Source organism: Pelodiscus sinensis, chromosome 20 (genome assembly GCF_052426305.1).
Source record: "Pelodiscus sinensis isolate ZL-2025 chromosome 20, ASM5242630v1, whole genome shotgun sequence".
Lineage (NCBI taxonomy): Eukaryota > Metazoa > Chordata > Testudines > Trionychidae > Pelodiscus > Pelodiscus sinensis.
The window spans coordinates 4738300-4762946 of record NC_143071.1 but is presented as its reverse complement, the minus strand read 5'-3'; the positions used below and the strand labels follow the sequence as shown (position 1 = coordinate 4762946).

Genomic DNA, 24647 nt, shown 5'->3' with positions numbered 1-24647 from the left:
TTGTCATTCTGTTCAAAATGTAGCATGGTAGACTCTTTCCTAGAGCATTACGTTAGCTGGGATAAGGCACCTTCAGAAAGCTGGCAAAAGAACATCAGAACGGCCAGACTGGGTCAGACCAAAGGTCCATCTAGCCCAGTATCCTGTCCTCTGACAGTGGCCAATGCCAGACGCCCCAGAGGGAGGGGAAAGAACAGGAAATCATCAAGTGATTCCTTCCCCTCACCCATTCCCAGCCTCTGACAGACAGAGGCTAAGGACACCATTCCTACCCATCCTGGCTAATAGATTCATGGACGATAAGTCCATCTGTGGCTATCTAGCTCTTTTTTGAACCCTGTTCAAGTCCTGGCCTTCACAACATCCTCTGGCAAGGAGTTCCACAGGTTGACTGTGCTTATGCCTATCGTCATAAGCTGGATCTCTTTAAAAATGTCCCCAAAGCCCCATCTAAATCCTGGACATAACTCACCACATGTCTAAGTATGTTCCAATTTCCCTACAATGCCTCCAACAGAGGGCATCCCCCTATTTCAATAAGCAGAGGTGATTTTTTTTTTTTTTACACTAAAATAGTTTTATCAGCACTGTCTAGATGGATACAGTTATTGCAGTAGGGAGGTGCTGGCTTGTTTCCCTTTTCTTCTAGGAATAAGCCACATTTGTTTAAGCACTGTTTTAGCCTGTAACTGGGAACAAATTAGGATGATGGTGCATGAAGACATACAGGTAACACTGGAGTAAAATTCAGGGTAAGTGGAGCGATTGGGCGGCCATCCAGGAGATATTCAAAGACTGCCTAGCTGAGCAGCAGAGCACCCACAGCAGGCAGCATGAATTTCTACCGGGGGGTGCACATCTGTACAGAACAAAATTTATTCTGCACGTGGATGGAAGAAATGAGAGGGAATGCTGGTTGAGATCTAGTAGCGGAATAGCAGGGCGTGGTGCAGAACACGGATGAAAAGAACCGGTCCCGATATACCTACATGCGTCTCTCCGAGCTGTCAATGTCATTCAATCATTTTTAAAAGAATTGTGTTAATACAAGAGCAGCATTGGAACCACACTGGGGGTAAGACATACTGAAGTGACAATTCAAGACAAGCAATACAAGCTCCCCTCACCTCCGCTCTAGAGGCAGCCTCTGCTGCTTAACTGAACACTTAATTGGCCTCATTAACACAGGTCTTACAACTGACAGGTACTTCTGTTGTTTTATATATATCTTAGTTTTTTCTATTTCTACACCAATTCATCTGATGAAGTGGGTTTTACTCACGAAAGTTCATGATCCTATATATTTTAAAACAAGGAGTTTTACCCGGACTTTCTCTTATAATTTCAGATATAAATTCTGGGTTTGTGTTATCCCTTTCTGAGGAAGTGGGTTTTGCCCACAAAAGCATATATATGTTAGTCTCTAAGGGTACGTCTAGTCTACAGGGTTTTGTCGACAGAAGTTTTCTCGACAGATACTGTCGACAAAGCTTCTGTCGACAAAGAGCGTCTAGACTACAGCCAGTTCAGTCGACAAAGCAAGCCGCTTTGTCGACATAACAGTGTGGACGCAAAGGACAGTGTAGATGCAATAACGCCTTCTATCGACAGAACTCTGTCAACAAAAGGCGTTATTCCTCGTAGAATGAGGTTTACATACATCGACAAAACTGCTGAGTTTTGTCGACGTTATGTCGACATAACTCAAAGGCAGTGTGAACGCAGGTATAGTTTTGTCGACAAAAGTCCACTTTTGTCAACAAAACCCTGTAGTCTAGACACACCCTAAGGTGCCATAGGACGTCTCGCCATTTTTAAAGTTACAGACTAACATGGCAACCCCTCTGATTTTTCTGCTCCTAGAAGTTCCTTTAGTCCCCGTGCCTCCCTGCTAGCAGTAGGATGAGTTCGTGCCAGCTGCGAGGGTAGCTTCTTTTGGACATGCAGAGGCCTGTCCTCAAGGCAGAGGACTAAAACCGTGCAACTTATTTCCCAGACACCACCCAACTGCAGAGAGGTAAACCTCAGCCACTCTGGCTGTTTTCCATCCCTTTGTCTCTGATCGAGCCTGGGTTCGCCAGCGTTCCTACAGCAATGCACGGACGGGTGGCGTAAGGAGAGAAAAGGATCGGAGAATAAACACTCACCACCATGCACGCCCTCGATTTGAACTACCTTCTGAACTCACGTCTTCCCTGGCAGAGATCCAAACCAACATTTGTCGGTTCAAAACACAGCAGCTACAAAGGACAAAACTGGGTTGAGTTGCCGGAAGAGAGATGGGACAGTTAAAGAGGCGGTGGGTGGGTGCATGGCACACAGGTAGTAGTGTCAAGGGGCATTAAGGAAAAGGACAAGGCCATCAGTGGAGACATGTGGGGTCTTTTTTTGGCACTGCAGCTCAGTTGTGTGAGTTCCCTTTGCCAAGCCTACACAAAGCACAATTCAACCAAGTTTCGGCTGGGGGTGTGTTCCAACACCACCTTCTATCCTGGCTGGTATCGTCTCCTTCAGCTCCCCTGTCTGTTGTCTCTCGTCTTGTGCTTCGGCTTGGTCTCCACTGCCAATTGAACATCACCCATGGGTGCTTTAAAAAAGCCCCATCCCCGCCGAAAAGTTTAGACAAAAGTTTGGCCCTGGCAAGTGGCCGTGTAAATGGTTGGTTGGCAGCAGACGCACTCTCCTGTTGAGAACGCGAACCCCGCACCTAGGGGACGGAAGTATTTTGTTGGCAAAGTACCAGCAAGCGGAGCTCACACTGCCAGACTTTTAGTGAGATGGCTGTGTCGACACAGCCGTGTCACTAACAGCTGTGGACTGTAGACAAAGCCTTCGATCATAAGCCTTTTGGGCAGGCAGTCTCTCTTTGTTCAGTGTTCGTACGGTCCCTAGTCCAATGGGGGCTGGGCTCCTCCTTACTATGGTAATTAGTGATGTGAAGGATTAACTGGTTTCCTCACTCTTCCCAGGAGAGACTTACCGATTATGGTTAACCGAGGGGAAGAGGCGGGACCACTCCAGCCTACCCAATTTAATCGGTCAAACATAACATTTAACTGGTTAGACGGGATTCTATCTCCTCAATGGGAATGTAAATAAACAGTTAGGTCTCTGTAGCCTCATTAAAAAGAAAGTCACCGGGATTCACAGGTGTAACAAAGCAGATTTTGGCCCCCACAGCTCACGTTCAGAAGTGATTTTAAGTGGTGGTGAATATCACGCCATTAGACGAGTATAGATGCCATTGTGGAGGCCGGCAGGTGGAACGGTAGCAAAAAAAGCAGCCAACAGGAGGTGTAAGTAAGAGATGTAGCATTATCTAACCACCTGTTAGCTGCCACCCCTACCATCTACATGTTTTGTTAGTCTACAAGTGCTACCAGACTATTAGTTGTTTTTTTAAATTTACTCTATGTTTTTGTTAGTTTCTACAGTGCCCCGGGACCACTCATTTTTAAAGTTACAGACTAACACAGAAAACCCCTCTGAGACATGGAAATCCAGGTTTGACTCACAGAGGGGAACCCTTTAATTTGCCTGGGGACTGTTCCTGCTGGTCACAGCTGCTGCAGAACACCAATCCACTGGGCTCCGCTCAACTCTTCATGCATCCAGGAGGAGAAATACTGGCAGACCTCTTCAAAAGCACTCCAGCAGCTGAACAGACCAACGGGCTATTCTTGCATTCAAGCCGTTTTAACTCTGCACTTACTCTTTGGATCCTCTGTGCACCGTGGAAGTACATTATTGCTTTAATGCAGCACTACACAACGGGATGGAAACAGTTTTAGGAGACAGTTTGCACACAGTTAAATTCTCCTTTACTTACACCAGTGTGGCTGTAACCACATCCACCAAGGAAATCTACTTCATGAGAGAGACCAACATTTGATCTACCTTTGGATCATTGGCGAACAGAAGGAAGAGAATATCCTTTTGATCACATCTATTCTGCACCACTCAGAATCCAGTTCTGCATCTGGGCATTTAGAGGGGCCATTTCACGTACCTATATGCCCACCAGTTAAACTGGGCTAATTAAAAAAGAGCCAGTTACAAGCTTGCTCCCTTCATTTTTCACCATGAGCCACACAAAACCATCACTGCAAAACCACAAGCCATTCAACCATCTTTTGATTCGGGGTTTCATCAACACTCAAATTTCAGCCCAAGGGTACAGACTAGGTCAAAACCCCTTTTCAGCAATTCTGGGGCCAAGGGCCGCTTGCAGTAAAAAACTACATGAAATACAGTGAGTTTCTTCAAATCTGAACTGAAAACACAAAGCAGAGGCAGGAAGCCACAGCATAAAGAAAACTATGCAAACTTTAACCACAAAGTGCTGCCAATCTCAAATCTAGACCCTTGGTAAAAATAAGCATCATGGCACACGGAATACAAAGATATTAAACATACAGTCTTTATTCTAACTTGGCTTCTGTGAGAAAACAGTTCCCACAGAGAACTGAAGTCACATCGCCTCCATTTTGAAAAAGATTTTCAGTCTCCGTATTAGTTAGTGCTCCTGTTGCTGTGTAATTCCATAGAGCACTTCTGGTGCCTTGCATGAATATCGGGTAGGAGGGAGACAACACACACATTTGGGAGCTGAAAACCACACACGTTATTGGCACAATTGCCACGTAAGCCGGTTGTACATTGGTGCTCACACCATCAGGCGGTGACGTTTCAGACGGGTGTTCAGGTGGGAGTAGGACAGGACATCCAATTTCCACTCTGGCACATTCAGGTGCCGAGATGGTGGCCAGCACCCTGGCTTCCTTTGTATCCGACTCTCGCATTCTCCTGCTGCCTGACACCCCAGTGCTGAGGTCTCAGAGCTAAGGCACGAGGGACTGAGTAGCAAGAGAGGCGATTGATTTTTTTTTTTAAAGGAGACATTTAAGAGATGCTGAAGGTGACATTTTCCCAGTTTGTTACTGGTGCCTTGATGCTTGCTCCCTGGAGTTACCGGTCTCCTGTGTTCCTTCATCTGGTCCCCCGCCCATTCTGGTTTAAAGATAGCTGCAATTAAGTGTCTCCGTGGACTTGCACTGAACTGAGGTATCCACACAACACGTCTTTTCTCTACACCACGAGAGGACCTGCATCTCAAGAGACTATCCCAGCAAACATCCCAACATGTTCTCATCACCATGCAGGTGCACACAGCTTGCTCCCTTCATTCAGCAAGTTGCACGTCAGCAGAGGTTTTCACCTTTGCTATTTTTGTGGCAAGGGGCTGCATCTACACTGGGTCATAAACCAGCCGTACGTAGAGGACCAAGATCCAAAGAAGTCAGAAGGGAGAAAGGAGAAAAAAAAAATCTGTAGCTGTTTCCATGGAAAATAAGCAAACTGTGGGGCTCTTTCCAAAGAGCATGGAAATCAAGCCCCTGGTTGACTTGAAAGCATTTAGCCATTCACCCCACCATAGCCGGCCTGAAAGCCTCCTGGCGAAAAGGAGAATTTCCAGGTCTAAAGGCCCAGAAGAGTGCATCTTGAAGGAGGTCAAGTCCCATCTCTGCATGGGATTCCCCAAGGTACGGTCAGAACCAGGAGGAAGCGGAGTAAAACAGAAAAAAAAATGGGGCAAAGCATAGAAAGTGAACCACAGTAATTGCACTGTGAGGTAGTTTCCAGGTGGAGGGAGGCTCCTTTTAAGATCCCATCATAACCTCCAAAACCATCTAGACTCCTGTAGAAACCAGGCTGAACTCCTTTCACCCAACACCTCTACTTCAGGTCTTGCAGGTGAAGGGTTGCTCTTGTGCTTTCCTAGGATTCCACTTCCCAAAAGGTGGAACGAAACCTCTTTTACAGAGATGCTCCAGCAGCAAGTTGGTTTTCCCCTTCGCATACCTGGTCCACGTGCCCAGAAGTCTCCATCTCTCGCCACAGAACCTGCAAAGAGGGGAAAAAAAGAAAGCAAAGAGTCAATGAAACACTTGGGTTGTCAGGCTAGAAGATTCAAGACAAGAAGCAAGGGGCTTAAATTGCAGCAAGGGAGGTTTAGGTTGGTTATTAGGAAAAGCTTCCTACCTGTCAGGTGGTTAAACACCGGAATAAATTGCCTAGGGGGGTTGTGGCATCTCCATCACTGGAGATATTTAAGAGCAGGTTGGTCAGACACCTGTCAGGGATGATCCAAACGGTGCTTGGTCCTCCCATGAGGGCAGGGGACTGGATTTGACCTCTCATGGTCCCTTCTAGTCCTAGTATTCTAGATTCTAGGGTTCAGAACCTCCTCCGCTATTACGGAACCAAAGAGCAGGAAGGCTGGCGCAATGCAGGGAAGTGTAGACATCAACCTGACGGGTACCTTAAAAATGTTTGGGCCCATTCTCGTGCGGTGCTTCACACCCGTGGAGAGAAGCTGTGCACTCAATTCATACCAATGTCAAGAGCTCTCGGCACCTGGCACCAGTGAGCCCATAGGAGGTACAAATCCACACTGAAGTCTCCAATGCCACATCCTTGCGTGCTTCTTTTCCCGCCTTAGGGGGAAGCAGCAGGTACCGGGCACTGCTTTCCCAGCAGACGCAGGGCATCAGAGAGCCTGAATCCACTCTTTCCTTCCTGAGCGATACTGAGGGCAGCATACAGAGGGAGGAGGATCGAGGACAGGACGGAGAGAAGTAGCCAAACTTGCCAATCCGGGCTAGCACGGGGAATGCGTAGGTTGGGAGTGAAGCAGCTTTTGGGGGCAGACGGTATCACCCTCTCCATGCAGCACCAAACACAAGCGGGGACCTGAGCTGGCAGCCCTCGAGGCCCCATGGAGTTATGAAAATGCTAACCCCCACCAAGAATTGCATCCAACGGGGCGTTCCCCACTTCATTATATTTTCTCCCCTTTACACAAGCTTGTGTCTATTAGTTTAGAGCAGGGGTTCCCAAACTTTTTGACACGGGGACCAGTAAATCCATTCATGAGCTTTCGGAGGACCGGTAACATTCATTTGCATATTTGCATATTCATTAAGCAAATGATGACTATTCAAATACGTTGTTTCTGGTCCTCCCAAAGCCCCCAGTGCCAGCTTTAGCAAAGCTCTTGATACGGTCACCCACCATATTCTTGCCAGCGAGTTAAGGGAATATGGATTGGATACATGGACTGTAAGATGGATAGAAAGCTGGCTAGACCAAAGTTTCCCAAACTTTTTACTTTAGTTGGAACCTGGTTTTTTTGGTACTGTTTTTTGCAGCCCAAAAATATAAACGCATATAAAAAAAGAATTAAAAATGAATAAATTTTCAGTGTTTCACCAGGACCAGGCCTTGGGGGACCCAGCCCCACATGGGCACTCCAGGAGGCAGGAGCAGAAGCAGAAGCAGATTGGGGGTAGGGTATCTGGCTCAGAGGGAGGGTGCAAGGAGGGTTGCCAGGTGTCCAGTTTTGTACCGGACAGTCCGGTATTTGAGAGCTCTGTCCGGGAAACAAACTGAGAAAATACCGGACATAGAAAATGTCCGGTATTGTCTAATTAGGTAAGTTTTATTATTATTAGGAGTATCAGTTGTGGCTGAGAACTGCCTGGCTGGTAGATGTGCTAACGCTGCCTGAGTGTGTCTACCAGCCTGGCAGTTTGCAACTACTCGAGGGAAGGTATGGGGGGGGGGGGGCAAATTGGAATCCCCGGGGCCGGACTCACTCGTGTGCCCGGGTCTGCATGTGCCTGGGTCAGTCCTGCTTCCCGCCAGCCGATTTGCTCCCTCCCACCCCTCCTCGCTCTCCCCTTCCCCCCCCCCCCGCTTCTCCTCCCAATCTCCCCTGGCCAGCCCCGCTGCTTCTGGCAGCTGATTCTCCCATTCTCCTCCTCACAGTCTCCCCCGTCCAGCCCCCCATCCAACCCTGCTTCCTCCGCCCGCCCGCCCTGATCTCCTCCGGACAGCCCTGCTGCCGCCATCCCTGCTTCCCGGTGGCCGGTTTCCCCCACACACACACACTTCCTCCCAGCGTACCCCACCCTGCTCCCTTCCTGGCAGCCACGCTGAGGCCTGGTATTTTTTTCCCGTGGCCCGGTATCAGGCCCATAGTTTGGGAAACGCTGGTTTAAAGGAAGCTCTTTGGGGTCGGGACAAAGTCTTCCAAAAGGTCGGTATGGCATCAAGTACAAGGGATCAAGCCAGATGTGGGAACATCCACGCATGACATCTGCTACAACAGCAGACCTTGGCTGGGGCAACAGTCCTTAGCAGGCTATTTGCCATGGACTATGATGGTATAACAGGCCCGATCCTGACAGCCTGTAGGCATTACCACAATACAACTCAACGTCAGGGCAGAGCAAGGCTACTGCTGTAGGTCCAGGCCCCAACCGACTGCCGCCTAGAAAGTTTATGCCTTCTGTACACCAGCTGAGCCAGACTGGATAAGCAGCAGCAATTCCAGCTTCCCCGACCCGGTTCAGTCAACGTGCCCCATCCCAAATCCCTCTAGGGCTACGTCTAGACTGCAGGCTTCTTTCGGAAGAAGCTTTTTTCGGACAAGATCTTCCAAAAATACTTTTTCCGAAAGAGAATGCCCACGCTGCAAAAGTGCATCGAAAAAGCGATCTGCTTTTTCTAAAGAGAGCATCCAGACTGAATGGACGCTCTCTCGCACGTAAGCTGTGATTGCTATGGACGGAATAGTCACTAGGGCACCTGCGCTTTTTCCTCCTCTTCCGAAAGAACTCCCTCTTCCTCCCCCACACACGCTCTTCCCCATAAAATGAGGATTACCTATTGTACAAACACCCCTGTTTTCGATTTTTTTGAGGAAGAACGCACTTGCAGTGTGGATGTAACTCAAGTTGTGTTGGAAAAATGGCCATTTTTCTCACAAAACTCTGTAGTCTAGACATACCCTAGGGGGTAAAGGAAATCGCAGCCCACTCTCTGCTGAGATGACATGCCTAAGGGAAGCCCGCCAGGATGGAGGCTTGCGTGATGTAGACACATCTGCACTAGAAATTGGTCTGAGATCTCCTAGTTCATTCCCAGTAGGCTGCCAAAGAGTCGTGGGCAGATATCTCCTTGCATTGGCCAGCTCAGTTATCATTCAGTGATAAGAGCAGAGGATGTGCTGACATCATTCCTGGGAAAAGCAAATGTACTCAGCCGGATCTCTGCAGGGAGCCAAGAAAGGACATCTGCTCCTACTTTCGGCTTCTATCATCTGAGCGTGTGATTAAGAGTCTGATCGACCAAACTCAATTTTGCTGGGCATGGCTCTGGATTGATCATATCGGAGTGCGTGATAGGGCTTGGAAGAATGCAAGGAGCGGGCAGAGGGGGGTTCAAACTTACAAAGGGGGGTGTCAAGGCTGATGAGGGGTGAGACCGTGAGGGTGAAGGTGGGCTGTATGGCACCATAGTTCACAAAACTGGGAGGGTGTTGGGGAAATTCAGGGAGGGTAAACACCCCCATGGGGGGGGGGAGGTGTAGGGAAATCCCTGGGGCAGAGGCTGATGAAAGGAAGTCAAAAAGCTCATTTCCAGACAACAAACAAAGCCCCATGGTTGGGAACACATAAGAGATCGATCATGGACTACTCCTTTGTGGATACTCAGTCCCCTCTTACCCATGGAACTGATGAAACATCACAAAGCCCGCAGGCAGATAACACGATAAGCCTATTTTGCCGGGGGGCGGGGGGGGCTGGAGAGGAGGAGGGGAAACTGAGGCACAGAGCAGTTAAGGTGGTTAAAATTAAATTGTCCCAGTACACTAGCCCTGACAGTAAGGAAAGGTGCCTTAAGACAGACACAGGAACAAAATGCTGGAGCCCTGACTGACCCCTCCACCCCCATACTCAGACTGAAGTGTAACTGAACCCCGGGAGCTGCGAATGGCTCTTTAATGCATCGCCTGCAGCTCTTTGCACGCGCATGTGATTCACTAACCACCAGTCTAAACCATCAACCAAGCCAGATGCTTTTACTAGGGATGTGAAAGGTTAATTGGTTCACCAGTAACCAGTGGGGGCTGGAGCAGCTGTCCACCTGGTACCGGTAAGGGGCTGCTCTTGTTCGGGGTAGCCCCCTCCATCCATGGTGGGCCTGGGCACCTCGCGAGGCAGGGGCTGCTCCCACAGAATAGCCTCGGTCCGCGAGGCGCCTGTGCCCTCCATGGACGGGGCTACTCTGGGAGCCAGCAGCCAGCCCCAACTTGGGGCTGGGAGCTACTCCAGACAGGCTGCAGCGGTCTCCAGCCTGGATCCTGCTTAGTTAACCGGTTCAAACGCTAGGGTAATCTAACCTTTAATCGGTTAACTGATTAACCAGGATTACCCCCTTCACTTTTACCAAGTTATTAGCCACCTGTAATTAATAAAATAATCATTCTAATGTCAGCCATTTTGCTATGAAAATAGACAACGAACGGACATCGCTGTTAACGCAGAGCACTAATCCGGCCAATCCACGGAGGTCTGAGTCTTGGTTTTAAGTTCACTTTGCTGCAACAAAATTGTACTTCAAGCCACGGATGATGTGGGCTTTGGCTGCTGCTGGTTGGCTTCCCCCGTGCTACTCTCGGTCCCCCTGGAGTCTCTATGGGTACGTCTAGACTACAAGCCTCTTTCGAAAGAGGCGTTTTTGAAAGAATCTTTCGAAAAAGCCTCTTTCGAAAGAGCGTCTAGACTGCAACCTCTTCTTTCGAAAAAGTGAGCCGCTTTTTCGAAAGAGAGCACCCAGGCAGTCTGGATGCTCTCTTTCGAAAAAGCCCTGTTCGCATTCAAGAACACCTTTTTTCGAAAGAGCACTTTCGAAAAAGGCGTTCTTCCTCGTGAAAAGAGGAGTACCGCCGTCGAAAGAAAAGCCGTGTTCTTTCGATTTAATTTCGAAAGAACGCGGCTGTAGTCTAGACGCAGGTGAAGTTTTTTCGAAAAAAGGCTACTTTTTTCGAAAAACCCTGCAGTCTAGACACAACCTGGGTGTTCAGCAGGTTAGGAATACATGCAACTGTGCCCTAAGAAACTTCCCACACAATGACTAGCCAAACGGTGCCGTTCAAACCGGGCCTTCCTCCCTGTTGCCCAGCAACCCCATGCACTTGTCAGGGGATGATGAACAGAAACGGAAGGGCTGAGTGTGCCTGGGCGACCCCTGCAGTCGATCCGACGGTCCTGGTGGAGACAGGAGGAAGCCAGACTTAGGAATGGAGTCTTGAGAAAGGAAACTGGACAGGACTGCTGTCCATACAACCCACTTCCAAACTCAAGGAGTCATGGGAGCCGACATCAGACAGCCCAGCCCCTAGGGAGCACAACATCCTCCGTGCTGCGTCTGGAAAGTAGGAAGCCAATGGCCAAGTGACTGTAGCGCAGCCGTGTCCGTCCAGTGCAGAAGGGCAGTGGTCTGGGGAGGAAGCCCTCAGACAGTCGGAGGCCCCAAACAGCGGACTGTTAGGCCCCATTCCTGGTGACACGTTCTGCCCCCATTTAACAGCATAAGGGAGAGGGAAGACCATCCCCCCCGACGAGGCCTGCGACTCCTACGGAGGCAGACCGTTAGCAAGAAACTTCTTCACTGAGCAGGACTGGTGGATTTTAGGCCCTGTTGCTATGGAGGCAGCTTTGGCGTCTCCTGTGAATTCCCTTGCAGGATGCCTGATTTTTCTTTTCCCCTCCTCCCCCAATCCCCATCCTTTTCCTGCCTCCAAAACTGGGGGGAGGGGGAGGAGCACGGATTGTTTTTTTTTTTTTAAACCACCATCGACTCGAGATTGGACTGGGGGGGAGGAGAGCAAGGAGAAAGAAGAGCCCAACAGCCAGCGCTGTGAGATGAAGGGTCCAGTCAAAGTGGATCACACCCCGCCCTTCCTTCTCCAGGGGTACATCTACACTTCGAGCTGGGCGTGCCATTCCTAGCCTGAGTGGACATCCACCTGGTCGCTCTAGCAGAACAACGTGGCTGCAGCCATACGAGAGGCAGGAGGGTGCAGCCTTTCCGAATACTCACCTAGCCAAGAGGTTAGGCAGCTAGCCCCTCCGTTGGGGGCTGCGCTCCATTTTTAGCAAGCTAGCTCGATGAGAGTTACTGCAGGCACGCCTCCTTGCGCTGGGAACGCCACGCCGTACACCAGGTATAGACCTACCCTCAGAGGATTCCCCTCTCTTGGGCACCGTTTAAACACACAGTACCAGCAGCTTTCTTTTCTTTTTTTTTTTTAAATAAATAAAGAGTCACTTAGGGTACGTCTAGACTACATGGCTCTGTCGACGGAGCCATGTAGATTTGTTGTTTAGGAAAAGGTAAATGAAGCCGCGATTTAAATGATCGCGGCTTCATTTACATTTACATGGCTGCCGCGCTGATCCGACAAACAGCTGATCATTCCACGAGGAATAACGGGGCTGCCGACAAAGTGCTTTGATGTCGACAGGGGGAACGTCCAGACTAGCGCGTGAGCCGACAAACAGCTGATCAGCTGTTTGTCGGCTCAGCGCGGCAGCCATGTAAATGTAAATGAAGCCGCGATCATTTAAATCGCGGCTTCATTTACCTTTGCCTACAACCCTAATCTACATGCCTCTGCCGACAGAGGCATGTAGTCTAGACACAGCCTTAGAGGGAACTGAATTTTGCACCATAACCCTGTTCCATTTGACTTTATTTGGCCTCTGGAGGTTCCTGTCTTAAGGAATTGATTTTTCTATTCTCTCTTATTTTCCCCCTTTGTGTAAAAAACCCCCCAAAAATCCCAAACATGTTTCATCATTAACAGACATCCTAATGAGAGCACCATGTCTGGCTTCCCTTTACTGTTGACATCAGGTAACAGCATACAAGAGAGGGAGGACTCAGATGCTCTATTGCACCTCTCATACGGTGTTCCCTGTAAGTTGGGCGTTCGTGCGGCCACTCAGAAGATATTCAAATGCCATCCAGCTGATTAGAAGAGCGCCCACAGCTGGCAGCCTGTATTCTTATTGGTGGTGCACATTTGCACATGCTCCCATGCACATACATTTATTCCGCACATGGACGGAAAAAGTCCACACGTGGTTGGAGACGATTAGAGGGAACATTGCTCTTATACCTCTGGGAGCAGCGGAGAGTGAACGACATTCAGAGAAGATCGGTGCCTATATGGCAAGGTGCCATCTATCTCTGAAATGCCACAAGATGGTTCTTTACATACACCGCGAGGGAGACCCATTCTAGGCTGTTTGGTGAGGCGGGTTTGGAGGTAGCCCACCATGCAGCTCCTAAGAGTTTGCAAAACCCTGTGCACGAGAGTCTCCGGCGTTTGCAAATGTGTTAAAAAACAAAGCCTTTTAAGAGCTTCCAGATGTTGTGTTTGTGTTGTGGTGTTACCCTGGCCGATCCTCCAGAGGCCGATACGCAGCCCCCTCACTGCCGGGATGACATAGCCGCAGCCAAGGGGAACGGCCTGGAGGAGTGGAAGGGGTCAGAACCCTTTTCTTTTTCTCTCTCCTCAACTCAACCAGTTAACCCAGGCGCTGCTGGCAAACAGGCAGATCCCCCCCCCCCCCCCAGAAACCCAGCATCACGTCCTTTCTTGCCTGGGACACCCCTGGAAATATGGTGAGGGAGGCAAACATCCCAGCTCCGGGTCATTAGCGTACGGTGAAGCCTTTAAAGCTTAACATTCACCAGGGATGGAACGAGGGAAGCGCAGAAGAGAGTAATTGTCTTCTATGGCGGCCAGGTGGGGGGGTCTTTCTTCACTTCCAAATCAGCGGTGGGCAACCTGCGGCCCCAAGGTCGCCTGTGGCCCCTCAAGGTTTGACGGGTGGCCCGCAAGACAGCTCGTTTTCCTACCGATATTACTAACGGGATAGGCATGTGAAGTCAGGCACGGGCGGATCCCTGGGAGAGCCATGAGCTCTCTGCATCCAGTCCAAAGCACTGCTCTGGTTCCATCCGCACTCCCCCGCAAAACGACCCTATCCCAGACAGCCTCCTGGTTACAACAATCTTGTGGCCCACTGAGATGAAGGAGGGCCACTCACGTGGGCCATTCACTAGCCTGGGTTGCCCATCGCTGTACCAGATGGTGGAATTTAGTAGACTCCTAGAATCCCAGGGCTGGAAGAGACCTCAGGAGTCATCGAGTCCAGCCCCCTGCCCAAAGCAGGACCAAGCCCAACTCAATCATCTCAGCCAGGGCATGGTCAAGCAGGGACTTAAACACCTCCAGGGATGGCGATTCCACCCTCTCCCTAGAGAACCCACCCCAGTGCTTCCCTATCCTCCTAGGGAAATAGTTTTTCCTCATATCCAACCTAGACCTCCCCCATTGTAACTTGCAACCATCGCTCCTGGTTCTGCCATCTGCCACCCCTGAGACCAGCCTCTCTCCAGCCTCCTTGGAACCTCCCTTCAGGGAGTCGAAAGCTGCTCTCAAAGCCCCGCTTGCTCTTCCCTTCTACAGACTAAGCTCAAATCCCTCAGCCTCTCCTCGTAGGTCATGTGCTCCAGCCCCCAATCATTCTTGTTGCCCCCCGCTAGACCCTCTCCGATGTGTCCACATCCTTTCTGTAATGGGAGCTCAGAATTGGACGCAATACTCCAGCTGTGGCCTCACCAGGGCCAAATAAAGGAGAATAATCGCTTTCCTAGATCTGCTGGCAACGCTCCTCCTACTGCAGAACAGAGTTCAAATCCCGACAGAATCAGCACAAGCGCTGGTGAGTTTCAGACACATTGTGGGCCAGACTCAGGCCCAAGACTGGGATCACAGGGCCTGACGGACGTGCCAGGGCCAACCCGTGTGTGAGGGATCAGGACTGCAATGGGCAGGTGAATGCCTGGAGACGCAGGGGGAAGGGGCAAATGGGGACTGAGTTGCACTGGCAATGCTGGAGGAGAGAAAGATGCACATCTCATCTTCTGGCTGTTCCAAGGAGCGAAATTCAAAACCCACAAAAATAAAATACATGGAGATATACCTCTCTCTCAGAACTGGAAGGGGCCTTGAGAGGTCAAGTCCCCTGCCCTCATAGCAAGACCAAGAACCACCCCTGACTGATTTGCCCCAGGTCCCTAAATGGCCCCCCCTCAAGGAGTGAACTCACAACCTTGGGTTTAGCAGGCCAGTCAGCTATCCCTCCCTCTAGAGCACCTGCCTCCTGCAGCCAATCCAAACCCACGATGCTACTCAAAACCATCCCAGCTTCCCCATGGGCAGCAAAACCCACGGGGCGAGGAAACGATTTGCGCAGCTTTGGCCTCCCCCGGGCCAGACAGCCACAGAACGGAGATGGGAAAGTCCCACGGCGGCGGCATCTGCAGACGGAGCCGACAAGCCAAACGACATTGCTTAACGAGCACTGGGCTGGCAGGCAGGGTCTCCCACCCGCAGGACTCTGGGAATCTTTGCCCAAGGCGGTGCGGTTACAATACGCTCCTTTTGAAGTTCCCTTGAGCGAGCGGCCTGGAAGGCAGCAATCGTAAAACACAGATGGCGCAACTGTGTGTGCAGGCGCGGATCGGTTATCTCAACCTCTCCCGGGGTGAGGCGGGGGAAGGAGGGTGAGCGCTACGCGGCTCATTTGAAAAAGTGCTTGCTGCAGGAGATCAAAGCCGGTTCCTGAAGGGCCGCGCCCAGACCTGGCCTCCGAGGAGCAGCATTGCTTCCATCGTACCTCGCAATGCAGGCTCAAACGTTGCTAGCAGAAGGGAAGGCGTTCTTACAAATAGCAATGACGGCCCAAGTACAGCCAGGTCTCTGCTGCACCCAGCGGCACTTCCTCACCAGTAGACCTCCAAGTGGTGGAGGTCGGCAGCATGATTTCTATCTTCCAGATGGGGAAACTGAGGCACAGGAGGAACTGGGCTTGGCCCAGAGAAAGATCCAGGGACAGAAGTTCTAACCTGGTCCACTACCACCATGCTGCCTCTTCCCCTTTTCATCAGATGGCTCTTCTGGCACTCAGACTCAGACTGTAAGGTCAGAAGGGACCATTATGATCATCTAGTCTGACCCCCTGCACAGTGCAGGCCACAGAATCTCACCCACCCCTCCTAGAATAATCCTCTCACCTATATCTCAGATATTGAAGCCTTCAAATACTTTGAAGACCACAAGATGCAGAGAATCCTCCAGCTGTGATCTGTGCCCCATGCTACAGAGGAAGGCGAAAAACCTCCAGGGTCTCTGCCAATCTACCGTGGAGGAAAATTCCTTCCTGACCCCAAATATGGCGATCAGCTAAACCCTGAGCATGCGGGCAAGGCTCACCAGCCAGACACCCAGAAAGTTCGCTCTAGTAACTCCTATCATCCCTCCATTGACCTATTTCCCACTGACAATGAATGGTCAATTAGTTACCAAGATCACTCAAAGGTATAACCACATGGTAGTCCCCAACCTTGAAAGGGTGGGGCAGGTATTCTTGACACAGGTGCCTGTTGGGGGCAGGGCAGGGCAGGGTGGGGGGAAGGAGGAGAAAGATGCAGCCACTCGACCGGCTTCCAAAGCAGAGAGCAGAACTGGACTCCAGCTCCAATCTGATCCAGAGACCGAATGCCCCTGTGTAGACGAGATGTGACCCCAGCGTCCTGCCCATTTCATTGCTCGACCTTCCTCCCCCTCCCTGGTGCTTTTCATTAGGGCAGGATTTGAACCTGCGGGAGCTGGTTGAATGCCGGCGGGGGGGACTTGCATTCGGTTAGTGATGCAATTCCCCTGCGGTTGCCACTGGAGAAGTTCTACGTCAGCAGTACCCCTTCCTCCTGCCCTCTGCTCCCAACCCCGCTGCATTTCAATGGGCAGGAAAAAGTTCCGACACAGGTGCTATAAAATGCTCGGGGATCCCCAGGCTGAAAGCTACACTGAGTGCAACACACATGCCACCTTCGGCCCCACCCCTTCTGCTCTCAGCCCCGCCCCTTCCAGGCGTGCAGCGCCGCCTCCCACACCTCGTCTGGCTCACATGCACTATCCCCAAGCTACCCAAGGGCTGAGATCCTCGTGATGCCAGGAGGTCAAGTGACATGGCCAATAAGGCCCCACATGTAGCAGGGCAGCAAGGTCTCTACAGCCCATGGTTCCCCCTCTGACCAGTAGGAAACACTGCCTCCTTGGGGAATGAGGAGAAAGAAGCATGAACTGCTAAGGCCGAGGCTGCAGCTGGTCAGTGCCAGGCTCAGCAGCAGGACAGGAAGAACGCTATGTCCAGAGGAAACAGAAAAACAGAAAGAGGCAATCACCAGATAGCCGTAGGACGTGCCTGCCAATTTGTTTGCTTGAGGCGTTTCTGCTTCTCCCTCCGGCCCCTCAAACACAGAGCTTGGGACTGGCCGCGTCTCTTTTGGCAACGCCACCCTTTTCTAATGCATCAAGCTTCCCAGGGGAACTTTGTACCGGTGGACTGGCTCGGTGCAACAGCAAAGCCAAACAGGCACGGAAATCATTCTGACCGATTTGGCCTCCTGGCTCCTGCGGCACCCGTCCGAGCAGAGCGACTTCCCAGCCGCCTCTCGTCTCGCGGGCATTCTGCGTTTAGTCCCTCTCGCCCTCGGGCACTGGGAATTCTCTCCAGCAGGTGTGCCGAATGATGTAACCTCCTCCACAGCGGTGGATCCTATTAGTGCAAGTTATTATTTCCAGCCCCTACAGAGCCCATCCAAGATCAGGGCCCCTTTACGCAAGGCGCTGTACGTAGGTAGAGTAAGAGACCATCTCTGCCCCAAAGAGCTTCCGATCTAACCAAAGGAGGGCTGGTTATCTCTGGCTTTACAGAGGAGGAGCAGATGAAATGACTTGTTCCAGCTCACACAGGGCATCTGTACTGGAACAGTGACATGAACCTAGAGCGCCCCAAGGCATGAACCATCCCCCAAGAAGCACCGATTAGCTGACAGAGGGCAAAAAGAGACCAATGGCGCTACAATTTACCCCTAGTAGAAGATCTGACCCCCCCCCCCCCCCGAGACTTATTTAGCCTAAACAAAAGCTCGTCTGCTTTCTATACCATCATCTCATGTCTCTTGCTCCCATTTCCTGTCCCTATGCAGGCTCCTGCAGGGCCAAGGCACAGGGAATATTTTGGGGAAGGGGAGAAGGGACGAGACTATTTTTAATTTGTTAAAAAATCCACAAGCAATGAGACAGGCCCCCTCCTCTGGAGGGGGAGAAGATATAGAATGCATGGGTAGAACAAAACAAAAAACAGACAGTGGTTTGCACAGTTAGTGCCTTGACATACCAGACACGGGTTTGATTCTAGCCCTAAAGGGATTCATCGTTTTGGGATGCCGGTGTATTCACATGCTCCAACGTGCTTCACGGCCAGAGTGATCTTCAGTACGCCAAGGGCTGGATTGTAAAAGAAAGATCACCATGGAAAGGGATTTATTGTTGAAGGGAAAGACTCTAACCGAGATGCAGCAGACCTATGGCCGGCACATCAGCCCAGCTAGTTTGACAAGGCAGCTCTGGCCCAGCCATCGCTTCTCCTGGGAGACTGTGTCTCGTCAACCACGCAGAGGAAGATCAGCGTGCTGTCCCAGGAACTGACTCCCAGAGTGGACTGCAGTCCATGCTTGCAATTAGGAATGGGAAAGCGTAATCTTGTACACCGTTAACCAATCAACTCATCGGTTAAGGTTCACGGTTACAAGCAGGCTCCTGGTACACGGGGAGCTTAAAAGCCGTCACCCTGCATGCACCAAATCCTGGGGAGCTGCCTGTCTCCCTGTGCTGCTGCCTCGGATACAGAGGCAGCAGCCGGCTCCCCACACGCATCCCACTGCAACCCCGTGTGTGACCGCTGACATTTTCAGCAGCTACATGGTTACTTAATTACATGCATGTTAACATCCTGAGATGCAGTTGCGGCAGGTGGGTGGATAACGGGGGATGGGAAGAGAAGGTGGGTCTCCCTCCAGCTTATGGTTACACTACATATAAGCCCCTCGCTGCTGAAACAGAATGCTACTCTTATGCCCGATCTCTTGGCCTGGCGGTGGCGTGATCGTTAGCGCCCGGTGCTCATTCGTATCCTGCCTTTAACAGCGCTGGTCTTCGCTGCAGAACGTGCATGCGGGCTGCCCCTAACTCGAGTCTCGTCCACAGACGAACCTCCTTCGCTTGAGCACTGTGGTGCTTTTTCGCCCAAGCTGGGTAGGCCAGCAGAAACAAAGGCTCCAGGACGAGCGAGCCGAACGCCTGCTCCCATCGCTCTGCAGCGTGCATGCGAGGCTGCGAGCCCTCCAACGCCACAACGCGCCCGGGGTAACCCGAGAGGCAGAGCCGTGCTCCCACAGTTGACCAGGAAAATCCCCCAGAGCGGCTCAGATGGCTGCAGCAGTGAGAAACAGGCAAAGCCTCGCAAAGGCTGCACTGGGGCAGAGGGAACACGGAGGCAGTTGAACCGGCACCCTCGGGTCCGGACCGGGGCTGAACGAGAGGCTTTGCCGGGCCACAGGAGGTCAATATTGTCTGGCAGCGTTACCCACACGTCCACTGCTGCTGCATTTAGGGTTTAATTAGAGCTAAATAACACAGAACACTGAAAGCCAGGACTGGTGGCTGTAAACAAACTTTATGGGACCAGGGGAAACTTGGCCACACCCGTGATAACATCCTGCCGGACCACGGATGTTGCCAGCCAGCCACCTCTCCAGTCTTTTCACCCGAGACTCTCTGCTTTGTCAACAAAGTTACAGCTGGCCAACAGGAAAAGAGCAGATGGGGTTCCACCCCCTGAACCCTACCACCTCCAGAACTACGGGGGGCACCCAGGTGCAGCCTCTGAAGGGAGGCCAAGGAGGAAAGCAAGCTGGAGAAAAAACGGCCAGAAGCAGCTCCGTATGGAAACGTGGTGTCTCCTACCCCGTTCTGTGGCTCAACCATCCAGTGGGATTCACTGCCTGGGGTTGGATGACCTGCAATTTGATCCATATAAATTGCAGGGGGAGGGGGGAGCGATGGGGAGCAGATTGCATTGTTCAAGCAGCCTAGAGCAAAGCTGTACTGTGATGGGACCCTGGGCAACAGGGTTCTTCCTGGCTTTCATCAGCTGGGTCATCTTGCGCAAGGCACGTCCCCACTCTGTGCCTCAGTTTCCCCTTCCACCTTGGTGGCCTGCCTGTTTAGGCTTGTAACCTCTTGGGGACAGCACCTCGCACCATGGGGGCCTGATTGCTGCTGGGCCCCTCCCCCCCCCAAAAAAGACAACCGTAAAACACGTGAGTAATATCGATAAAGATTCCATTGCACTATTCCACCTCCTTCACGGAACTCTGCCCCAAACGGATTATCCTCATTTGCCAGCCTACACGTTCAGCATGAAAGCCCTGCTAGAAAACACAGCGTCTCGGAACAGATGTCATGAAAGCTTCTGGCGCTGGAGGAAGCCAAGCGAGCCTTTTGTTCCCATGCCACCCTTGCTGGCAACATGTTAATAAGTAACCACGTCCCAGACAGGTGCTGTCAGCTTAGCCTTAGGAGTTCTCCTTCAGTTGAAAAGGTGAGTCACTTCCCTTTTATGGCGTAAACCACCATGAGTCATAGAAAAATGGTCCCTTTTAACTCAACGCGCTTACACAGACACACACTCGCCTATTGTTGCGCACACAAACATCGGCGATGGGCTACAGGAGAGATCCAGAGGAGAAGTCCCTTTGGTTCTGGCTGTTAAAGCCAAGGATCGCAAAGGCTCTTGCAGCAAGCTGGGTCCAAGACCCGGCCTGAGCCCAGTCAGATTTCACATTGGAAAACCAGGTTACCCCTAAACTCGGTCAGAAAGGACCAAGGCACCTTTTGCCATGGCAACAGCTTCCTCCTCTCACATCAGAGGAATGATCACCCATGGAGCGGCCAATGGGTCATCTCCTAAGTGGGGGCACTCAGACCGCAGGTGACGTGCCACGGCCGTGTCCCATCTGCAAGCCCATGGCGAGCATCTGGTGACGGCTCGGGGAGGAGAAAGAATTGCTACTGTTCCTTGGCGTTTCATCAACCCCCCCAAGATGCTCAGGTGCCCCCATCACAAAGAGGCCATCAGATCAGGCAGCCTTGCGACGGGCCGAATGCCGTGGAAACAGCAGCGCACTTGGCTAGGTCACAAAGGAGACTGAAGCTTGCCTGGTGCAGGAGCTGACAGAGCTTGGCCCTCCAGTCCTTACAAAAAAAATAAAAAGAAAAAAAATCTACCGATCAAGCAAATGCATCAGAGGAGAAACTTTGCACCCGGAGCCTGGGGATGCAGAACAGGGGGGCTTAGTTCGGCCTGTTAACCACAATCACCAAGTTTCGGATCAGAACCTGGGGTTGAAGCTGAATCCAAACACCCTCATCTCAAAGCATTTTAACACAAGATTCCCCCCAAACCCACACCCACACACACACACACACACCCCCTTCCCCCCCTCCCCTGCTTACTCTAACTGCATGGCTATAAACAGGGCGGGCCCACAACATTTTGGCACCTGAGGTGGGGAGCTCAAATGACTCCCCCCCCCCCCGCCTCCTCGCTTGGGCCAAAACTTTGAAAGGTCTCAATTCTGCCTCCTTCCTCCAGCCCAGCACTCCTCCATCTCGGTGCATCTAGAGCAGAGAGAATCCCTCTGCACCAGCAGCTGACACAATCTTCTACACGCTGGGTCCTAGTGACACCCTCCCATAGTCTGGCACCTGTGGCTGCTGCCTCAGTTTGCCTCATGGTAGGGCCGACCCTGGCTATAATGATCATCTATCACAGGGGTCCCCAACACGGTGCTCACCGGGGCATTTATGTGCGCCCAGCCTGAGCCATTCTTGCGCTGTGGGCTCCGGCGCATGCGCGGATCCCGCCCCCGGGTGCGCGGCAGCCCCAAAAAGTTTGGTGACTGCTGATCTAACACATCTTGCAGCTGCTTGCATTTCAGACCCTTTCCTCTGTGGGAAGAAGAGACCTGGAGCTAGTAGAACAATTCATTTCCGCTCTTCCTATCCAGTGAGTTCTGCTCTCCTCCATCCCCAGCGTTCCCGGTGGTTTTGGTAAAAGGGGACTGGCCCTTTAAGATGATGCAGGCGCCGTGTCTAAACGGACCAGCAGAGGAGGGAGTGCGGTGCTGGGGAGAAGGGGATTTTCGTCTAACGAGATCATCTAGGCGGGTATGTCAGAGCTTTGGAAGGGCTCCAGGTAACGCACCGGAGGGGCTGGAGGCAGGTTTCACTCAGACCTGGCACCTTCATTAAAAAACAACATCCCACAACAGGATAACCTTGCGACGGCTGGATGGATGGGCTGTCAGATTAAATTATCTCCTCGCCTGTGAACTTCCTCGACGTCCCCGCAACCTCACCCCTTCGGCTGCCGCGCCAACCAGCCTTCCCCTCCCCTGCACTCAAACAGAGACAGGATGCCAGGCAGGCAGGCTACGTTTGTGCCTTTGTAACCACCACCGGGCAGATTTGAACCTGGGGATCTCAGTGTAGGAGCCTTAAGTGACAACGCCAGCTGGCTCAGCCTAAACTGGAGAGCTCCCTTGTTCGTATCTCTCGCTGGAAGTGGTCTAAGTGCCGCTACATGGGACAGTGCACCACACGAGGTGTGCGAGTTACACCTTCCCCAGTGGAAGCCCTTGGAGGTCTGACGGTGCCAGTTGGACGAGGGACAGCGGTGGTGGGTGAACAGCTGGCTTGGGGAGGCAAGTCTCAGCTCCGCCCCTTCTGCTCAAGGCTCCGCCCCTTCTGCTGGCTCAAAGTTAGTGCTCCCCCGCCCCATCCAGTGCTGAGCAGACGTACAGCCCCAGCATGCTGGGCAGCCCCAGCTCAGCTCCGGAGCAACCTGGTAACTTCAGCCCCGCCTCTGGAGTAGTCAGGCAACCTCACTCCCTCCCCTCCGCCCCACTTCTGGCTTTTCCAGCTGGCTGGACAGCCCCACCCTGGCCCCAGCCTTTCCAGCCAGCCACAGCATGGGCAGGGCCATCCCTGACTTTTGGGAAGGCAACGCCTTTCCTTGCCTGCATTACCCACCGCCCTTGAAGATGGAAACTGAACTCGGTGGACAGGGAGAGCGGCCCCTCTAGATTCGGTCCACTTGCCCCGGCCCATATAAGGAGAGGTCCCTTCCTTAACAGTCACGTGAGTTTCCCCAAGAGGTTTTCCTCCGACGGATGCTGCATTGTGCACTCGTCTGGGGAACGCAGGGCAGCTTCGCCGGCCCACGCCTGCGCCGAGCAGCACTTTGTGCCTCCAAAAGGAGAGCACCGAGTGAGCCGTGGGCCTCAGCTCCTTTTTGACCACGAAGTAGACTCTCCACAGCTGAGGGGAAGGAAGTTGGGAGGTAGAATCGATGTCTTGAAGACCTCAAGCCCACTGCCAGGCAAGCAGCCGCTCCTCCTTCTGCGAGTATTAGCTCACCAAATGAAGTGAATAGGCAGGCAGTGGGCTTAAAACAAACAAAAGGACGTTTTTCCTCCACTCAGGCTAGGTCTACACGTCTGAAAAAAAAAAAAAAAAAAAAAAACCCACGTCCAGACTACTTTCACTTTCGAAAGACCTGCTTTCGAAAAAGCGATCGGAAGAAGATATACCAATTCCTGAAGAAAAAATAAAATATCTTCTTCCAATCGCTTTTTCGGAAGCGGGTCTTCCGAAAGTGAAAGTAGTCTGGATGCGTCTTTTTTCAGAACACCCTCCCCCTCTCAGAAAACCTTAAAAAAGGAGGTTTATGCAGTTTTTTGGAAAAGGTTTTTCTCCCCCCCCCCCCCCCCAAAACGCATCCAGACTACTTTCAGTTTCGAAAGACCCGCTTTTGAAAAAGTGATCAGAAGGAGATATGCACATTCCCACGGAATTTGCATATCCTCTTCTGAAAATAAAACTTAGTCTAGACATGCCTTAAGTCTGCTCCTGCTTCCAAGCCAAGGATGGGCCACCTAGACTAGTGAGGGGGGCCACGAGTAGCCTCCATCTCAGGGGGGCGCACAACTGTCGTAACCAAGGTGGTCTCCGGACGTAGGGGCGTGTTGCTCACTGCACTGGTGTACCTAGAATTTGCAGGGTGTGCCAAGCAAACCATAGCCGCGCTGTGTTTGGATGCAGAGGAAGCGCGTGGCTCTCGCCGTCACGGTTGTGTGCAATCGGCCTGCACCTCATTACATGCTAGGGATGTGAACAGGTAACTGGTTAACCGGCTTACAGTAACCTGTTAACTAGTGCTCAAGAGCAGGCCCCGCACCCACAGCCGGTGGTGGGCGCAGGCCTGCTCCAGCCCCCCTGGGCCCACACTGTTGGCCAGGCTGGCAGCCTAGCAGGACCAGAGGCTGGCAGCCCCACAAGGCCGGGACCAACAGCCGCCCTCGGTAGCCCCGTGAGGCCAGGAGTAGCAGCCCCATAGGACCAGGCAGGCTGGAGCGGCCCCCACACCTGTGGGATCCCGCTTCCATCGGTTAACCAGTTCAACTCAACGTTGAACCAATTAACTGATAAAAACGGGAGTTTACATCCCTGCTTCACGTGCCCTCGCTTTGAGTGTGCGTCACTAAATACGGCGGCAACGGGAAACAAAACGCCTCACAGGTCACAGAGAACCTGCATGGCCCACGGGCTGCAAGTTGGTCACCACTGTCTCTAGCATCAGCACTGCAGGTCCCCCCCCCCCGCCCACACACACACCATAAGCATCACAAATTGCTGGACATTACGGAGTCTAAACAGGAAACGATGCCAGCGTTGGGAAGTGCCAGATGAA

General features: G+C 52.0%; 1 long non-coding RNA gene across 1 annotated transcript in view; it reads right to left on the bottom strand.

Moving 5' to 3' along the window:
- Positions 1–4406: 4406 nt before the first annotated feature.
- Positions 4407–24647, bottom strand: part of LOC102460467 (uncharacterized) — a 119594-nt gene continuing 99353 nt past the window's right edge. Inside the window, exon 3 of the long non-coding RNA XR_331134.5 lies at positions 4407–5904. This is a non-coding gene — a long non-coding RNA (uncharacterized LOC102460467). The remainder of the gene's footprint in view (positions 5905–24647) is intronic.